Raw genomic sequence first — 19,228 nt, 5'->3', positions numbered from 1 at the left:
TCAATTTCCAGATCCATGCCAGTTTTCTTCCTCAACACAGAGCCTTGAGAAGGGGACAAGAGCAAACTCTTCCTTTACTTTTTACTCAAAATAAATGGAAAAAAAAATAAAAATAAAAAAGAAAGAAAACTTCCTAGGGGAAGTGAAACATTACTTTTATCATGACAGTTCAGAATACCTCTGCAATGCATTTCCTGCCTCACCCCAGTAGAGTTAGGATTCCAGGGCTGACAACTTCCTCTCAGCTGTTTTTTAAAGTCTATCTACAGTACAGTCTGTATCTTACTATTTCTTGTAAGTAATGAATTATCGCTGAGATTGTAAAGTCCTCAGGGTGGAAAAATACCCATTCTAAAACATACTTTCTCCACATTAAACAAACTTACTGAAAGTATTATAAAGTGATTAAATATTAAGTTAGAAAACTTATATGAGTAAGCTTACAAAAAAATACTCCCACAAAACCAACTTATTTATTTATTCTTAGATCCAGAGGGACATGTGAATGACCTTGCAGTACTATGGGTTTCACAACTTAGCCCCCAGAGAAAAAAACATTATCTGTACTTACAGGAAACTGAACAAGTATTTGCAATCTCCCCATAGTAATAACTTAGAAACATCAAATCTTATCTGACAGTGTTGTAATTTTGTATATAAACATCACTGAGAAAATTTTTGGAATATAACTCAACAATCAATGTCTAGTTTTGTTTCTTTCTCATGGTAAAATCTAGTAGCTTACATCTGATATGAATAATTAGAGGAAGTGAGTGATACTAGAACAGTTCTTCAATTATATATCAGTCTATGTATTTCTTTTTTATTTTTATTTTTTAATTTTTAAAATTTTTTTAAGAGAGAGTCTCGCTCTGCCTCAGGGGCTGGAATGCAGTAGTGCAATCATGGCTGACCACACCCTCGAACTCCTGGGCTCAAATGATCCTCCTGCCGCATAGCTAGGACAATAGGAGCATGCCAACGCATCTGGCTAATCAAAACAAAAACAAAAACAAAAACTTTCTTTGTAGAGACTGGATCTCACTTTATCGCCTGTGTCGCCCAGGCTGCTCTTGAATCCAGCTTCAAGAGATCCTTCTGCCTCAGCCTCTCAAAGGGCTGAGATTACAGGCATGAGCCTGGTCAATGTGCGTATTTCTGTGTCATGTATGTGTGTGTAAACAGTCATGTTTGTGTGTGTGAATAAAGACAGAGGGGAACGGATGGCTGTCTCTAAGCTATACTGCCTGACACTGGGGCTTGCTGGGTTTTTTAACATTTTCGTCCAACATCCACCTCAGAAATTAACTTTTTGCCTGACCTCTCCATCCTGTATACATAAATAGGCACAGACATATAAAACTGAAACGTAAGTTTTGTGAAACAACATTTCCTTTACCAAATGCAATGTACCCTAATGTTATCTTTTCTAGTATATTTCGGTAAAAGAAATAAATGCTGGTTGTAACCCACTGAACTGACACTTCCCACTAATATTTCCACCTACAGGTTAAAAAACAGTGGTCGGCAGCGTTTCTCAAACTGATGTGCACATGAAGTGCCTGCGCTGTTAAAATGCAGATTTCAACTCAGCCATTTGGGGTGCGGTCAAGTTTCTGCATTTCTAACAGAAGCTTCCAGGTTTTGCCCTTGCACAAGGCAGGACTCCTGGTCTGTGTGGATGAATTTGGGAAGGGCCCCCTTCCAGCTTTAAGGAGAAGCAAGCTGCATCTATTCACAAAATGAGATAAAAACCTTTGTTCCACTGATTTCAAACCCATTATCTGCTCAGAGTAACAAAATAGTAGAGCTGGGAGGGGTATGAGGGATCATAAGAGCCAATAATTATCCACTGCAAGTATAAGGAAATCTTGGGAGATGGCAGGATGGGAAGTATAGGTGGGGGTATACTTGAATTTTTAGCAAAGGGAGCTTGGCTTTGAAAATGCTGAGAAACACTGATATAATGCAAACCCTCACTTTTCAAGAAACCTGAGGCCAGGAGAAGTCAAACCACATATCCAAGGCCATAATCAGAGGGAGAACGGGGCTTCCAGTCCCCACACGGCTGTCATAAAGCACCAGTCCTCGTTTGTTACCAGGATTGCAGCAAAGATGATGGTACAGGCCAAATTTTCTTAATGAGTTTTTAAAAACTGAGTAAAACTGATATGCTGGACCTGTTAAGACAGCAGAGAAATATTATTTTGTGCAGCCTTTTCTATACCTCAGATGATTTTATCCACTGTCAACTTCTAGATCACTTACTTAGATGTCCAGGTCTATGCTAGACATCTAGTTGCTTGCTTTAAAAAAAAAAAAGGAAACACACCTATGAAATTGATCATTTAAATCTCCCCAAAAAATGCTTGTGAATGCCACTCATTTCTATTTTTGTATTTATTTATATTAAGAATTTTTGAGTAGCATACGTGATCATTATTTGTACCATCTACAAGAAGATGGAAAAATCAAACAGGTTAATTAAAGCAGTTTGGAGACTGGACGCAGTGGCTCACGCCTGTAATCCCAACACTTTGGGAGGCCAAGGTAGGTGGATCACTTGAGCCCAGGAATTTGAGATCAGCCTGGGCAGCATAGCAAAATCCCATTTATACAAAAAAAGAAAAAAAAATTAGCTGGGTGTGGTGGTTCACACCTGTGTCCAACTAATGGGGAAGCTGACTTCCCCAGTAGTTGGGGACGATCACTTGAGCCAGGAGGTCAAGGATGCAGTCAGCCGAGATCATGCCACTGTTCTGCTCTTCAGTCTGGGCACCAAAGTAAGACTCTATCTCAAAAAAAAAAAAAAAGAAAAGAAAAAAGAAAAAAAAGCACTTTGATGCTTTTCTGTCATAAGAGTACACTCAGAGTTAACTACCAATTTAACCGGCTTGAATTAGGAACCCTTAAAGAATCACTAGAATTGTCTACCCATGGTCGTCTCCCTATATATGTCACAAATTAATACACTTAAAACAAGTTACTTCAAACTCTGTTTCTTTAAAATAAAATGGAGAGATTTGTAAGATTGTTTTCTTCTGTGAACTCCCCAGTGTTTGCCTTTTTTCCTAAAGCTTCACAAAGCATATACTCAAATAAATTCTCTAAAACAAACTGGTTTTCCTACAGAACTCAAACAGTTAATGTGGGCCGGATGTGGTGGCTCATGCCTGTAATCTCAGCACTTTGGGAGGCAGAGATGGGTAGACTGCTTGAGATCAGGAGTTTGAGACCAGTGTGGGCAACATGGCGAAACCCTTTCTTTACAAAAACACAAAAATTAGCTGGGCATGGTGGTGTATGTCTGTAGTCCCAGCCACTCTGGTGGCTGAGGCTGGAGGATCACTTGAGCCCAGTTGGCAGAGGTTGCAGTGATCAGAGATTGCACCATTGCACCCCAGCCTGGGGGGCAATAGAGGAAGACCCTGTCTTAAAAAAAAAAAAAAAAAAAAAGTTAATGTGAACCTTGCTTCCAGCAGCCCACCATTATACTCTGAAGGGCTGTTTCTAATTTGACCTAAGCATTTTCCCATTTTTACAGGGACAAGGTTTCTTTCAGGTGAAATTTCTATTTAATGATACTGTATATTTGGATTGAGGACTGCTAACAACAGCCCTGAGACTTTCCTGTCTTTTATGGAGTCAGCCCATGCACTATTGTCTAATCATTTCAGCGGCGATGGTATCAACCTTGGAATACGTAGGTGCCCTGGGAGCTAACCAAACCAAATGCTGGCAAGCCTCATTCCTCTCCTCATCTCTTCTGAAGCAGATAAATTGAAGTAGAACGTCATTCTGTGGTAAGCAGGATCTGGGAAACACTTTCAATATTTACAGAAACCAGATGCAACATTTTTTCTTTTCGTTTTAAAATTATTTCACAATATTCTATTTGGAGTAGGAAGTTATTGCTCAACAAGAAAAAAAGTGAAGATATTAGTCTTCTCTGCACCTTTTTATTTTTCTGTTGCTAAAGTTAATCATAAAGCATCATTTCATCTCTTTTACCAAAATGTGCACATTGCTAGTTATTGCAAATGTCAAAGGGAGTTTTTTTTCCAAAGAACCTTGAACAACATAAAGTTCTGGCCTCTAGAACAGAGACCCAGGATCTCTGTGTATTTGGGGGCTGGGTGTGGAGATCAGTGGGCAACACAGGACTCAGTTCCTACACTTGAGTTTTCTGATCCTTCTCTTCTTTCATGATATTTAGTTTCATTATAAATCTTTTATCTTTGCTGTGCATGATCAAACATGCAATCTTTCATTGTCCATTTTTATCCCAGATTAAACTAATTAGTGACGAGTACCCAAAATGAATTTTGGGTACCATTTAGAAGGGCTGAGATGCCCTTCTAAATGTACAAAATAAGAAAATGACACCATCTCTCCTCACTCACCACAGAGAAACACATTTACAAAGAAAATGATGCCTAAGTGGAAACTGGCTTCAGGAGCCTCACACTCAATGACCAGTGACGGGGAGCAGCTCTCTGCTCACCCCCACCTAAGCCAAAGCTGCCAGTGGGCTTTCCAGAACAGGAAAGGGAAAAACAGACTAGAGCCCAAACATGGAGAAACACTATGGTGGACCCCTTCCCAGAGGATAGGGCAGACAGGAACAGCATTCTAGGTGTGGCCTGCAGCTACACCAGGACCTCAAAGTGAAGTAAACAGAAAAAAGCAGTAGCATGGGAACTTCAGAACACCCCATACCGTATCAAATCATTTTGCTAAAAAAGAAAAAAATGCAGGAAGAGGATACACAAATGGTTTTAAAATTTCTATTTATTTAAAAGGACAACTTCACATATTCCTAAAATTCAAGTCTTTGGATCTAACAGTTTAAATCTTATAGAGGAGCAAAAAGAATGCATTAAGAGAAATGGTGGTTTTTTGTTGTTGTTGTTGTTGTTTTGTTTTTGGTAAAGATCAGAACCAAGCATGACAACTTCTAGTATGGAAAACAATTTAGGAAGGAATAGACAAGCTTCCTTTTCTCCACTGCGGCCAGGAAGCTGGGGAAGTCCACCCACACCCTCGTGGCAGGGAACGGCGGCAGTCACTCTGCTCTTCCCCGCAACCCAGTACTTGTTCCAGTTACATAAAAATTGCTCAAATTAAAACATCATCCTACCTTTAGAAGAACTTCCATCACAAAGCAAATTAAATGAAGATAAAAATCTGAAGGACAGTTTAATCCTGCCTGGATATGTTTTTTAATTAATATATAAATTGTAAAATTGCAGTGAGAACTTATCCATAAAATCCTGGAGAGGTTATCTCACTCTATTTTCCCCAGGAATACATGTAGAAACTTGGTCTGCCTTATAGACTCTAACTAACTTCATCTCTGTTCTCCCTAACTACAAAATTCAATCTTCCCTTACAATAATAGCTCATATGCAAATCCTGGATAGCAGTTATCCTAGAAATAGATAAAACACTGGGAACAATGTTTTTCCTTTAATAGGTGGATAGGTTTAGCTCTCTTTTTACACATTTTAGTTGAATCTATATCTCATCTTTTTGTTACTATTAAAATAACCTAGGCAGTCCTTAAAAATAGTTTAATAAGCAAAAACTAAAGAGGAATAACCCAAAGCATGACAATTTCTGGAAAATATTTTTTCCCCAGAGAAGTAAGTGTTACGCATAATACTAATTGCTAACATTATTGAGCATTTACTCTGTTTCTGCTATCAGGCTAAATGCATTCTTTCAGTTTACAGATAAGAGAACAGAAAAGTTAAGGGATTTCCCCAAGGTCACTGAGGAGGTAGCAGTCAGGTTGTGAAAGATCAGTCCACAACCTCTTCAGGAGCTGAGTGGAAGAGAAAATGGGTGTGAAGGAGGCATATGCCATTGAGTTTCACCATACTAGAGGCTTTGTTGGATAGACAACTACTCTGAGGCTTTTAGAAAAACCAACCTTTGCTACGAATGGTATATCTATGTCTTGGTTACTAAACATCTTCCAATAAAACATAACCAAAAGGTTTGGCTCAAGAAACTGGTTGCAAAACAGTACAACTGAGTGACACATCCTTCCTTCCTTCCTCTAATACCAACAGCACAGCATTACTGTGAAGGATTATTGCTAGAAAACATTCAGGAAACCTGCTTTCCTTTAGATCTCAATATATATGATATTTCAACTCAACAAAAGGTCAGTACTTTCTAACATGGTGTTTCTACATTTGAATTAAAGAACAAATCTCTCCCACCAGCCTGTCAACCCCTGGAGGACAAGGGACCAGGCCCTGCCTAGTAATCCCACCCTATGTCTTAGAACCTGGGCTAAGAGCTTTATGTGTTTGGTGAAGGAACATAGATTAACATTACGTTAGAAACCGTGAAGCCGCTTTAGTGATTAAAATGTTGTATGTTGAACACCTCCAGGGTATAAGGAGGTGGGTGAAGTTACCAAGAGCTAGATGGTGGTGGAACCTAAGTATCTTAGAAAGTAGTTTGACATCTGGGGAGAAATGCGTTAATCATTTATCATTTTCCTCACTGAAACAGAATCTTTCACTTGAAATTTATTATCTCTCCAGACTAAAGCATCTCCAGAACAATTTCCCAACTCCATGACAGGTGGACTTTTAAAATTCCTAGTTTAGATTTCAAAACACCAGGGGCCGGGCGCGGTGGCTCAAGCCTGTAATCCCAGCACTTTGGGAGGCCGAAACGGGCGGATCACGAGGTCAGGAGATCGAGACCATCCTGGCTAACATGGTGAAACCCCGTCTCTACTAAAAATACAAAAAACTAGCCGGGCGAGGTGGTGGGCGCCTGTAGTCCCAGCTACTCGGGAGGCTGCGGCAGGAGAATGGCGTAAACCCAGGAGGCGGAGCTTGCAGTGAGCTGAGATCCGGCCACTGCACTCCAGCCTGGGCGACAGAGCGAGACTCCGTCTCAACAAAAAAAAAAAAAAAAAAAAAAAAAAACACCAGGAACACTAGACAAATTATGATTGATCGTAAGAATTGTAATTCAGAAAAAATTTGAGTCCTAATAATCTTAATCTTATTACCTTTGCATACATGGGGTATATGGGTATCTGTCTTTTCAAAACAGATTAATCAGAATTACTATAAACCTTCAAGAAGATGTAATCACTTTGGGATCCTCCTGCCTTTGGTAATGGCCACATCTGGTCAGGCAGTTGTTATTCATTCTTTCCAAGATTTGCTTTATTAGACTTTCAACTGAAAAATGACACCTTCACTCCAATCCTTCTAATTGATTTCTAACCTTAGAGAAGTGTGAGAGAGTTCGTTAGAGGACTAACTTGTTAATAGAATCATCTGGGTGGTCTGATAAAATTCTTTCAGAAGAATCACAACACTCCCACCCCACAACACTAATAGGTTTACTTAATTTTTTTTAAAAAAGCTACTCCTTAAAATGCATTTCATTTCTTTAAAACATTCAGTTCACAAATAGAGCTATCTGAATACAATTTAAATGTGATTGGCTCCTGTCAGGAAATGTAAAATGTACAATTTATACAGTAACCACAACACTGTACATGGACATGAACCTATTCCAAAATTTAAGATGAAATATCAATGGAGAGAGTGGAAAGTGGTTGTTAGTTTCCAAGGGATCCTGTAACAAATTATCTTGAACTGGGTAGATTAAAATAACAGAAATGCATTCTCTCCCAGTTCAGGAAAACAGAAGTCTGCAATTAGGGTGTTGGCAGGTCAACATTCCCCCTGAAAGCTGTAAAGGAGAAGCCTTCCTTGCCTCTTCCAGCAGTGACTCCTGCTGTTCCCTGCTTTGTGGCAGCAGAATTCCAATCTCGACCTCCATCTTCAGGTGGCCTTCTCTCTGTGTCCTATCCTCTTCTTGAAAGGACACCAATCATTGGTCATTGGTCATCTCAAGATCCTTAATTAATTCTAACGGTAATTAATTAATTACAACCACCCTATTTCCAAATAAGGTTACATTCCAGGGTTCTGGTTAGACATGAATTTGAGGGGGGAAACTGACCCACTACAGAGGCTTTCTCTAAAGGACTATTATTTTTTTAAAATTGACAAATAATAATTGTACAAAATGATGGGGTACTTAGTGATGTTTCAATACATACAATGTGTAGTAATCAGAACAGGGTAATTAGCATATCTATCATCTCAAATCTTTATCATTTATTTGTGTTAGGAACATTCAATATCCTCCTTCCAGTTATTTGAAACTATATATTATTGTTAACTATAGTCATTCTATGGCGGCATAGTGAGCTATGTAATCAGAACACATACAGAGAATTATTTCACAGAAGCAGCCACTAGGTTGTAATACCAACGAGTTCTTTAACCATATTTAGATTCAGAAAACAACTGATAGGTCATCTTGTTCAGTCTCATATCCAAAGTAGGAATTTTCTTTATGGCATAGAAACTGGGTATGGAGTAAATAAATAAAAACTTTAGGCCGGGGGCGGTAGCTCACGCCTGTAATCCCAGCACTTTGGGAGGCCAAGGCGGGCGGATCACGAGATCAGGAGATCAAGACCATCCTGGCTAACACGGTGAAACCCCGTCTCTACTGAAAATACAAAAAAATTAGCTGGGCGCGGGTGGCGGGCGCCTGTAGTCCCAGCTACTTGGGAGGCAGAGGCAGGAGAATGGTGTGAACCTGGGAGGCGGAGCTTGCAGTGAGCTGAAGTCACGCCATGACAAAGCAAGACTCTGTCTCAAAAAATAAATAAATAAAAAATAAAAAAATTTAAATGTCATTTTTTAAATGGAAAAAATATAATTTTCTCTATGGCACAGAATTTTACCCATAGCACAGAGATTTGGGGTGGGGGTAAACTTAAGAAATTTAAAATGTCATTAGAAAACAGCAGATGTCCCAATTTATTTCTAAAACATTTCTAACTGCTACAACATAAAACAAGTGTAGTCTCCCCTTCTTTTAAACAACTTTAAATCTTTAGTGATATCCCCCAATAATATTCCTCTAAACCTCCAAACAAACAATAACCAAACAATTTATTTGGCCCGGGCAACTTCTAAGGAGGCAGTACAGCAATTAGGAATGAAAGGATGGATTCTGAAATCAGAGTTCAGATGCCACCATAGCCACTCACTAACTAGGTGACCTTGGGCAAATCATTTAAAGCTTCCAAGTCTCATCTCTTCATCTGTAAAGTGAGGAGGAGGACACCATCTATTCCATACTAGCTCGCAGTGTTGTTGTAAAGATTACACAAACTGATCAATAAACTGTCAGGCTGTAAGAAGTGCTCAATTACTGCTACCTACACTTGAGTCCATCTTTCTCAATGTCTGATATGGTTTAGATATATGTCCCTCCAAATCTCACACTGAAATGTGATCCCCACTGTTGGAAGTGGGACGTGGTGGGGGGCTTGAATCATGGGGCAGATCCCTTATGAGTGGCTTAACACCATCCCCTGGTGATGAGTGAGTTCTCGCTCTGAGATCCGGTTGTTTAAAAGTGTGTGGCCTTTACCTCTCTCTCTCTTGCTCCCTCTCTTGCCATGTGACACACCTGCTCCCACTGTGTCTTCTGCCACGACTGTAAGCTCTCTGAGGCCTGACCTGAAGCCAAGAAGATGCTGGTGCCATGTCTCCTATACAGCCTGCAGAACCATGTGCCAATTAGATCTATTTCTTTATAAACTGCCCAGCCTCAGATATTTCTTTACAGAACCACCAACAGACCAACACAATGTCCATCTCTAAATTTTATTTCCTGATATCCAGGAGGGCTCTGCCTAGGGCACACACCACCAGTTCTAATCTTAAAATCAGCCTATACATATAAAGAGCTTCTCAATCCCCCTTGTCTTACTCAGAGGCCTGGAGGCTCCTTTGCACAGCCGCAATAAAAAAAAAAAAAAGAGAGAGAGAAAACTAACTAAAACAACAACAACAAAAACTCTCAGGTTCAAAAGTGACAGGCAGGTGAAGCTGGGAGAGCCACTTCCCCAGGAAAGGTCCCTGGAAAGACTGGCCTGTTCCACACTTGTCATCGTTGCAGGATTTTGTCACTTGAGATTGTTTTATCATCTGAAACTCTAACGAGAGAGGCATTTGGGTTAGGGCCCCACTTTAAAATCTCAAAACTTCCAGGATGTGACGTGATGAAACGCTCCTCACTTAGGACAACTGAGAAGAGCATCAGGAAGGGAATGTAGAGATGTGCACGTGTTCCATTCAGGGCGCCTCCCTTTTATTATTCTCAAGCTTCACAGAGAGAAGAGAATGCAAAAGATCATCCCATCTGCATTTTTCAGTAAGATTATTAGATGCAAGGAAGATACTCTCTTCCTCTATCTATGCACCACATGACAAACCTGCACTCACAAGAGACTCAGAACAGATGCTGGCAATATTGGTTCTAAACGTCCATTGGAAGGCTGGGTTTCTGTGGTAACCTGGCTATCAAACATGGTACAATGGGTTTCTACACACACAAAAAAATGTGTTCTGATTTCAAAAATCCAAACTTAGAGAACTTCTGAACTAGAACTTATTTGTCTAGGTAGTATGATTTCATTTCTTAATCAAAATGTCATAATTTTATTAATATAGATAAAACTATGCTAAGGGCCTAAGCAGCTAAATTAATTTGTTGGCTAATACTGATTTATAGTCAAACCAAATACTTTGAATTGAATGTTTATGTCTTCCTAAAGTCCATTTGTTGAAATCCTAACCCCTAATGTGATAATATAGAAGGTGGGGCCTTGACCAGGCACAGTGGCTCATGCCTGTAATCCTAACACTTTGGGAGGCTGAGGCGGGCAGATCACAAGGTCAAGAGTTTGAGACCAGCCTGATCAACGTGGTGAAACCCCATCTCTACGAAAAATACAAAACTTAGCCAGGCATGGTTGCGCATGCCTGTAATCTCAGCTATTCAGGAGGTAGAGGCAGGAGAATTGCTTGAACCCAGGAGGTGGAGGTTGCAGTGCCAAGAGCTGAGATTGTGCTACTGCACTCTAGCCTGGGAGACAGAGTGAGACTTCCTCTTAAAAAAAAGAAAAAAGAAAAAGAAAAGTGTGGGCTTTGGAAGGTGATTTAGGTCATAAAGATGGAGTCTTCATGAATAGGATTAGTGCCCTTATAAAAACAGACCCCAGAGAACCCTCTGGCTCTCTCTGCCACAGGAAAATACAGCAGTCAGCAGTCTACCACCCAGAAAAGAGCCCTCACCAGAACTCGATCATGTTGGCACCCTGATCTCAGACTTCCAGCCTCCAGAACTGTGACAAATAGATTTCTGTTGTTGATAAGCCACCTAGTCTACTTTGTTAGAGCGGCCTGAACTAAGACATCAACCATCCAGGTCTTTTGATATACCTAGTCATACCAGAATTCCCTCAGTATTTTCATAGAAATACAACATTTTATGATTATTTATTCCTGTTACACTTCCTTTTGTTAACTTGGGCTTATCTTCCAGTGTGCCGCTACCTTTCTGGAAATAACTGTTATTTTGTGTACATCACCACTCCTCCTAGCTAGGTGTCAGCTGAAGAACTGGGAAGCATGTTTTCTACATGGTGTATAAGTTGCTGCTTTCAACCAATTTGATCACAGGATATTCACTGTCTGTTTATCAAATTCTAAGACTGTCCCCACCCCTTGATTTTCCTGGCTGCTTTCCCCTCTAGCTGTTCAAGAGCCCTATATATGGTTGTCAGTATAGAAGTTACAAATTTCAAAATGTTATTAACTGCAGCAGCTGGGGATGCAGTGATGCTAATAAATGGGAAAAGACTGAGGCAAGTGAGATTACATTACAGTATCTTGTTTTTTTATTTTAATGTTTTTTTTGTTTTGTTTTGCAGTCTTCCCTTAGGAGGGATGAATAAGAATTCGGTAAATCTCCACATTTTAGCAAGAGCTTTTAATCACTACATGTTTTTTCTAAAAGTAGCATTCATTAACTGGCAGGTTTTAGGGATGGTGGCTGAGCAGCAGAGGCAGGGAGAGGAGCCACGTCATGGTCTGGGTGCCTCTCTGATTAGACAGTTGACCAGTTTCAGGGGAGGAAGGGGTTTCTGCAGTGGCACAAGCCCTGGAACCTTTCCTGTCTCTGCTGCAAATGACAGTCTTGCCCACTCTGTATACAGCAGAGAGGGTGAGGAAAAGGGTCAACAAAAGGAAAGAAAATGGAAACTCATTCTCATCGCTCACAGTATTTGGGCTCAATATACACTCAGGAATCCCTCCTTTTTGTCACAGCCTCCCCAACAAAACAGACAGATCCTCCCACCCCATAATGTGCAAATGCATACACCGCCACCCCACCAGGCAGTTACTTAAAAAATTATATGGCAGATATTACACAAGAAAATAAAAAAAAAAAGAAAAAGCTTCTCCTTATCCTAGATTTCAGAGAGCTTCATCTAAACCCAGAGGTTTATGCCTGGCTCTGGCATCTTAGCTGGCTCAGTATATCCACAGGCTGACCTCTGAAACCATTTCCAGTGTCCCAGAGGAACTCAGAATGACTCTCGTGCATCAATCCAGCTGCTCCGGTACTATAACCAAACAGGGTTCCAAGGAACATGTGCTGTTAGCTTTTCTGACGTCAACCCTAAGCAAACTATCCCAATCTTTCTTTGGACTTGATTTTAACTCAGTTACTCATAAGATTGTCATTCTCTATTTGGCACCTATTTACATTTCCTGCCTGCATCACCCCGGACTTAAAAGATCACTGCTTTAGAAGAGAGTTCACTCTTCATCACTGAAAGGTTCAAACACACAGAGCAACCACTCTTTAAGGAATAATTCACCCAGTGGTCCTTAGCCTTCAGTGAGATTCCAGGTAACCTAGATAGCCTAAAATGCCCCCCCCCCACATTGTTTTGCCAGCGACAGAGGGACCCAATGGTTTACATTTTTAATGAGCACCCCAGAAGTTTCTGATGCAGGTGGTATGGTGAGGGGTAAAACCAAGACAGCGAGTCTTTCAAATTCAGAGACCCAGTGTCCCTGCTACTCTGGAAGGGCTACTCCACGGGATTCCACAGCTAATCATAGTCTTCTGGGCACTCTAGCTCTGTGTCTGTGCCACTCCCAAAGCAGTCCCATCTTGTCCCTTGCTCCACACACAGTCCACCTTTCAACTCTTCAAATGACACTTGACTTGTCACTCCCCAGCAGGAAAATGCGTCTCCTGGTTCTAAAACTGCCTGCTCTCTGCCCGCACCCTTCAGATCCTCTTTTGTGTCAGCTGAGCCAAGCAATTTCCGGTTCCCTGAACTGACACTTCTAACCAAACCTCCCTCCGATGCGAGAGGTTTTCACGGCTCCTCTAATTGACATGTAGGGAGTTCCTAGGTTAACAGGTCTACAAACTTTTTTGGGATAAACAAATTGCTAGGATAAATTCCCCGTGGGGAGGCCTTCCACAGCACCCACCCACTCAGTGACAGGCCAGATCTTTCTGTTCCTATTCGGGTATGGAGTCATTTCCACATGTGCTCATCTCACAAACTGTCTCCATCCTTACTTTAGTTGACGTGATTGTTTGTGGCAAAAATTTCAGAACACAGCTGTCCTGGTCAACCCAATGACCTCATTTTAATCAGAAAGGGTGGAGCACCTATAGGTGCATCCCTGACACACAGCACTGTCACACACTGACAAATTCTTGCTGAGATAACGACTGATAAGTATACCTAACTTCACACCCTGGATGTGTTCTGGAAAAATTTGATACGAGCAAATCCACGTTTGAAATGCGATGAGGAAATAGGATTTTTAAAGAAAGCCTGAGAAAAATACCAGAAAATGCTATGCCCACAAAATATGCATGAAATACAAAAACGCTGTGTTACAAAGAGAGGTTCCAGTGCTCAAAGATATTAAACAATCTAGTTGGTAATGAGAAACATATCCAAACAAAAACTTAAAAAATGACTCAGCAGAATGGGCATGGTGGCTCACGCCTGTAATCCCAGCACTTCGGGAGGCCAAGGCAGGTGGATCACCTGAGGTCAGGAGTTCAAAACCAGCCTGGGCAACATGGCGAAACCCCATCTCTACTAAAAATACAAAAATTAGCCGGACGTGGTGGCACATGGCTGTAGTCCCAGCTACTCAAGAGGCTGAGGCAGGAGAATCACTTGAACCCAGGAGGTGGAGGTTGCAGTTAGCCAAGTTTGTGCCACTGCGTTCCAGCCTAGGCAACAGAGCAAGACTCTGTCTCAAAAACAAAAAACAAACAAACAAACCTCAGCAATTAACCAACAACCATATAAAGAGGAATCCTTTTGTAATGAGAAATCACTAGCTTTTATTTATTTATTTTTATTTATTTATTTATTTATTTATTTATTTATTTATTTATTTTTTTAATCAATGCCATCTAAGATGTGTCCTCTGTATTCTGGCAGGGAAAAAAAAAAGAAGAAAATTTTACAAAAAAGTGAAGGTTGAGAACAACCAAAGAGAGGTCTCTCTAATAAAACATATGTATATCTTAAAATTCTTACATAAGACTCAAGAAACTTAAGTTTTAATGCTCCTTCATATTCTTACAGAATTGCAGCTCTGTAGTAGCTTTCAAAACAAACCTACAAATGGGCAAGAATATTACAAGAACTCACTCCCATTCCCCAAGGGTAACCTGATACCTTAATGGGTAGTGGTGCAACCCATCCCTTTCTCAAGACAACAGGCATTACTGCTTTTCCACTCCACCCACCTACACACCCCAAGTGAGATGTGGTGGATGAAACCCATCACATCAGAATTGTTCTAATGTAATAAAAAGCAAGAACTTTAGGAAAAAAAAGAGATCATCTGCCTGGAAGAGGTAGACCTTGAATTTCAACTTAAAGAAAAGAGGGACACACACTTGAAGACAGGACGCTGGAGTTCTGTGGTAGCCTAACAAAAGCTTGGAGGAGAGGAAGGAAAAAGACTTCAGAAAGAAAGGAAGGGATCCCAACACTTTGGAAGGCCGAGGCAGGAGGATCACTTGAGGCCAGAAGTTTGAGATCAGCGTGGACAGCATCGTAAGACCTTATCTCTATGAAAAAAAAAAAATTTTTTTTTAATTAGCCGAGTGTGGTGGCACACGTCTGTGGCCCCAGCTACACAGAAGGTTGAGGTGGGAAGACCACTTAAGCCCAGAAGGTTGAGGCTGCAGTGAGCCATGTGCATGCCACTGCACTCCAGCCTAGGCTGAGACCCCGTCTCAAAAAAAAAAAAGAAAAAAAGCAAGGAGGAACTTTTGGCTGGAATGGCAGGTATGAACTTGCACAAAGCAGAGCATGGGAAGAAAGGGGCAGTCACTCAGGACCCTTGAAGGCTATAAACGGAAGTGGAGATTGCCATAGCCATTAACATATTTAAGCTATTAATATTTCTGTAAAGAAATATCTTCTAACTGCAAGTTAAAAACAACAATCAAAAAAAAAAAAAAACATTTCCATATACATTATGTACAACAGAGCCACCAATATAATACTTCTGCTATAGAAGCTAAAGTGACCACAAGTGAGTCATTAAGTATTTTGCCTTTATTTCAGGTCCAACGATATGCCCAGTTGATGAATTTTGCCTACATTGAATGTCTCTGGTACTACATTTTATGGGGTGAATAGCATGCACCCAAGAAGATAGACTGGAGTCCTAACCCCTGGTACCTTGGAATGTGACCTTATTTGGAGACAGGGATTTTACAGAGGAAATCAAGTTAAAATGAGGACCTAATCTAGTATGACTGGTACCATTATTAAAAAAGAGAAGTTTGGACACAGACAGGCAGGCACACAGAGACAAAGTCATGTGAAGACGAGTTATGTTGCCTCAAGTCAAGAACTACTAGGAGCTGAGAAGCCTGGAATGGATCTTTCCCTGGCACCTTCAGAGGGAGCATGGTCCTGCTGACCCCTTAATCTCAGAATGCTAGCCTCCAAAACAGAAAATTAGTTTCTGTGTTTAAGAAACACAAGTCTGTAGAACTTTGTTATAGCAGCCCTAGCAAACTAATACTCAGGTGCTTCAGTAGTCTGCTTGGGCCAGGTTGTCTTGTTGACTAGTAAAACACACATTTTGCCATAAAATATTTTTTAAAGAAAAACATTAATATTTTGCTTCCATGATGCAACTTCTATTTTACCATGGCCTTCTGTCTCACTACTTCAGAATTATGGACAAGTCTTAGGGATTCAAAACAAAAATAATCAATGTAGGGCTGGGCACAGTGGCTCACACCTGTAATCCCAGCGCTTTGGGAAGCCAAGATGGGCGGACCACCTGAGGTCAGGAGTTCAAGACCAGCCTGGCCAACATGGTGAAACCCTGTCTGTACTAAAAATACAAAAACTAGCTGGGCGTGGTGGCGTGTGCCTGTAGTCTCAGCTACTGGGGAGGTTGAGGCAGGAGAAACGCTTGAACGCGGGAGGCAGAGGTTGCAGCGAGCCGAGATCGCACCACTGCACTACAGCCTGGGTGACAGAGGGAGACTCTGTCTCAAAAAAAACCCCAAATTAATTAATTAATTAATTAACAACCAACGTAGTAATGATTACACAGATATATGAAGGATGCTTCCCCAAACAGAACCAAGCAAAAGAACTATCTAGTCAAGATTGAGCTCTTAATCCAAAACCTTTTAACCAAACCTATGAATCGGACCTACCTTCGCTTCGTTTTATTTTTTACCTACCTATACTGATGGTGCTAGTAAGTATTATCATCTGGTTTGGGTTTCACTTTCTTTCAAGTCCTTCTGTGCATCTTCTGGTAAAAGTGTCAACAAAGAAGGATCCTATACATCAAGGGTCTGCAAACGATGGTCTGTGGGTCAAATACTGCCCGCAGTTGGCTTTTGTATTTAAAGTTTTACTGAAACACAACCATGCCCATTTGTTTATATATTATCTATGGCTGCCTTCCAGTTACAAAGGCAGTGCTGAGTAAGTGTGACAGAGATCTTATGGCCCACAAAGCTTAAAATATTTATTATCTGGCCCTTCAGAGAAAAAAATCTGCTGATCTCAACTATAGATAGTGTATGAAATATATAAGCAATTCCCACATAAACTTTTATTGCTTGTTTCTCTCGATTGTCAATAATCCCAATTCCACCAGTACTATTTTCCAATCCTATTTCACACATTTGACAAGAGAACAATAAAAAGTGGAAGGGCATTCTAGCACTTTGGGAAGTCAAGGTGGGAGGACTGCTTGAGCTCAGGAGTTCAAGACCACTCTGGGCAACACAGTGAAATCTTATCTCTACAAAAAATAAAAAAATTAACAGCATGTGGTGGTGTGTGCCTGTAGTCCCAGCTATTTGGGTGGCTGAGGTGGGAGGATCACTCCAGCTTGGGAGGTTGAGGCTGCAGTAAGATATGATTGCACCACTGCACCACACTCCAGCCTGGGCAACAAAGCAAGACCCTGTCTCAAAAAAAAAAGAGAGAGAGAAAGGACCTCTTAGAATGTTAAGTACTATCTTTCTTTTTGCTTAAGTTTCTCTTCATGCTTGGCAGTTTTTCTGCATCCCTTTTAAAGAAATAAAACCAAACTTCGCAATGAATTGATGTCAAGAACATGGAAGATATATTTCCTTTTTTTCCTCTATTCTAATTTAGTATCCTAATAAGCAGTTCAATAGAGTCAATTAAAGTATAGAGTAACTCTAAGGTGACAATCAACACAAAACAGCCCATTGAGAACCTTGTTTCTATACAGGAATCAAATCAAATGGACCTGGAAGAAAAAGGGTCAAAATTCAGGTAAATTGTAGCATGTCAGCTGCAAATTAGACAGGTTCTTACTGGGCACTTCTTAAATATCTGAACCTCTTATGGCACTAATTTCTAACTTACATAGTTATTTATACACTTGTTCTATATTCTCTCTTAGACTGTAAGGTTGACAATAGGATTACTAATTTGTTATTGCCCTCAGGGCCTAACACAATTCTTGGCCCAAAATGTACTCTAAAATATTGACTGAATGAATGATAATCCAAGCTGAACTTGGTTGAAAATGGCCAAGCTGGCCGAGAGTGGTGGCTCACACCTGTAATCCTAGCAACTTTGGGATTTGGGGCCGGAGGGGGTGGGGGGGGATCACCTGAGGTCGGGAGTTCGAGACCAGCCTGACCAACATGGAGAAACCCCATCTCCACTAAAAATACAAAATCAGCCAGGTGTGGTGGCACATGCCTGTAATCCCAGCTACTTGGGAGGCTGAGGCAGGAGAAGCACTTTAACCTGGGAGGCGGAAGTTGCAGTGAGCCAAGATCACGCCATTGCACTCCAGCCTGGACAACAAGAGCAAAACTCCATCTCCAAAAAAAAAAAAAAGAAAATAGCCAAGCTTCACTGGCAGTCAGGATCCATGGGTTCTAGTCCTGGTTTTGTTACAAATAAGCTATGTGATGTTGGAACATTCTCACCTCTACAGTGAGTACTGGGAAAAGCTGATCTCTGGGTCCTTTTGGCCTAGTATACTACACTTCTTTTGTAATAACACATTATATAATGAACATTCCTTCAGATCACTTTATCCGAAACACTAGTATCACATCGTAGAATTCATTCAGGATAAAATTTCATGTTGTAGACACCAGAAACAGTTGGTGAGGGAGACCGATAGACTTCCACCCACTTTTCTTTGGACTGTGCAACTAAGAACCTTAATATAGATTTTTTTTTAAATGGTACAAGTGAACAATTTAGTCTGGATTATCTGTTACAACAAAGGATGATCAAGCGGCCATTCAGAATTTTCAAGAACACATAGCAGTGTGTTCCTCACAGATGAGCCTTCTCCACAGTAGGGTTGTAAAGTCCTAACTGTGGTTTCTTCTATACAGGAACTTACACCTAGAAACCACAGAGTAAATTCTGCATGCTCTAATAAGTCAGGCAGGAAGGGACTGAAAGTATGCAAATTTTTCTACCCACAGCCAATTATATGAGAAAGACTAAACAAATTTAGAGGACAAAAGAATATTCATTATTAGAATGTGTGAGTTTTCCAGATCACTGACATTTTAACTAGATTGATTTCTCAAGTCAGCTATCTTGACTTTGTAAATGCTTTAAAAAGCAATAAAACAGGTGGAAAAATTGACCTTAACAGAGGAGAAATTAAAAGCAAAAAAAGAAATGAGAGTTGGCAGATACTAGTTTATTTTGCCTGAAGTTAACACGCAACTTACTATTGCTAAAGGCCTACTCTGTTCAGAGAAT

At 40.6% G+C, this 19,228-nt stretch overlaps 1 protein-coding gene across 9 annotated transcripts in view; it reads right to left on the bottom strand.

Moving 5' to 3' along the window:
• The window catches only part of RBMS1 (RNA binding motif single stranded interacting protein 1), a 215,636-nt gene that overhangs the window by 102,717 nt on the left and 93,691 nt on the right, over window positions 1–19,228 (bottom strand). The window lies entirely within an intron of this gene.

The sequence above is a fragment of the Trachypithecus francoisi genome, unplaced genomic scaffold, assembly GCF_009764315.1.
Source record: "Trachypithecus francoisi isolate TF-2019V2 unplaced genomic scaffold, Tfra_2.0 Lachesis_group13, whole genome shotgun sequence".
NCBI lineage: Eukaryota > Metazoa > Chordata > Mammalia > Primates > Cercopithecidae > Trachypithecus > Trachypithecus francoisi.
The sequence above is the reverse complement of the archived record's forward strand: the minus strand, read 5'-3'. Positions and strand labels throughout refer to the sequence as shown.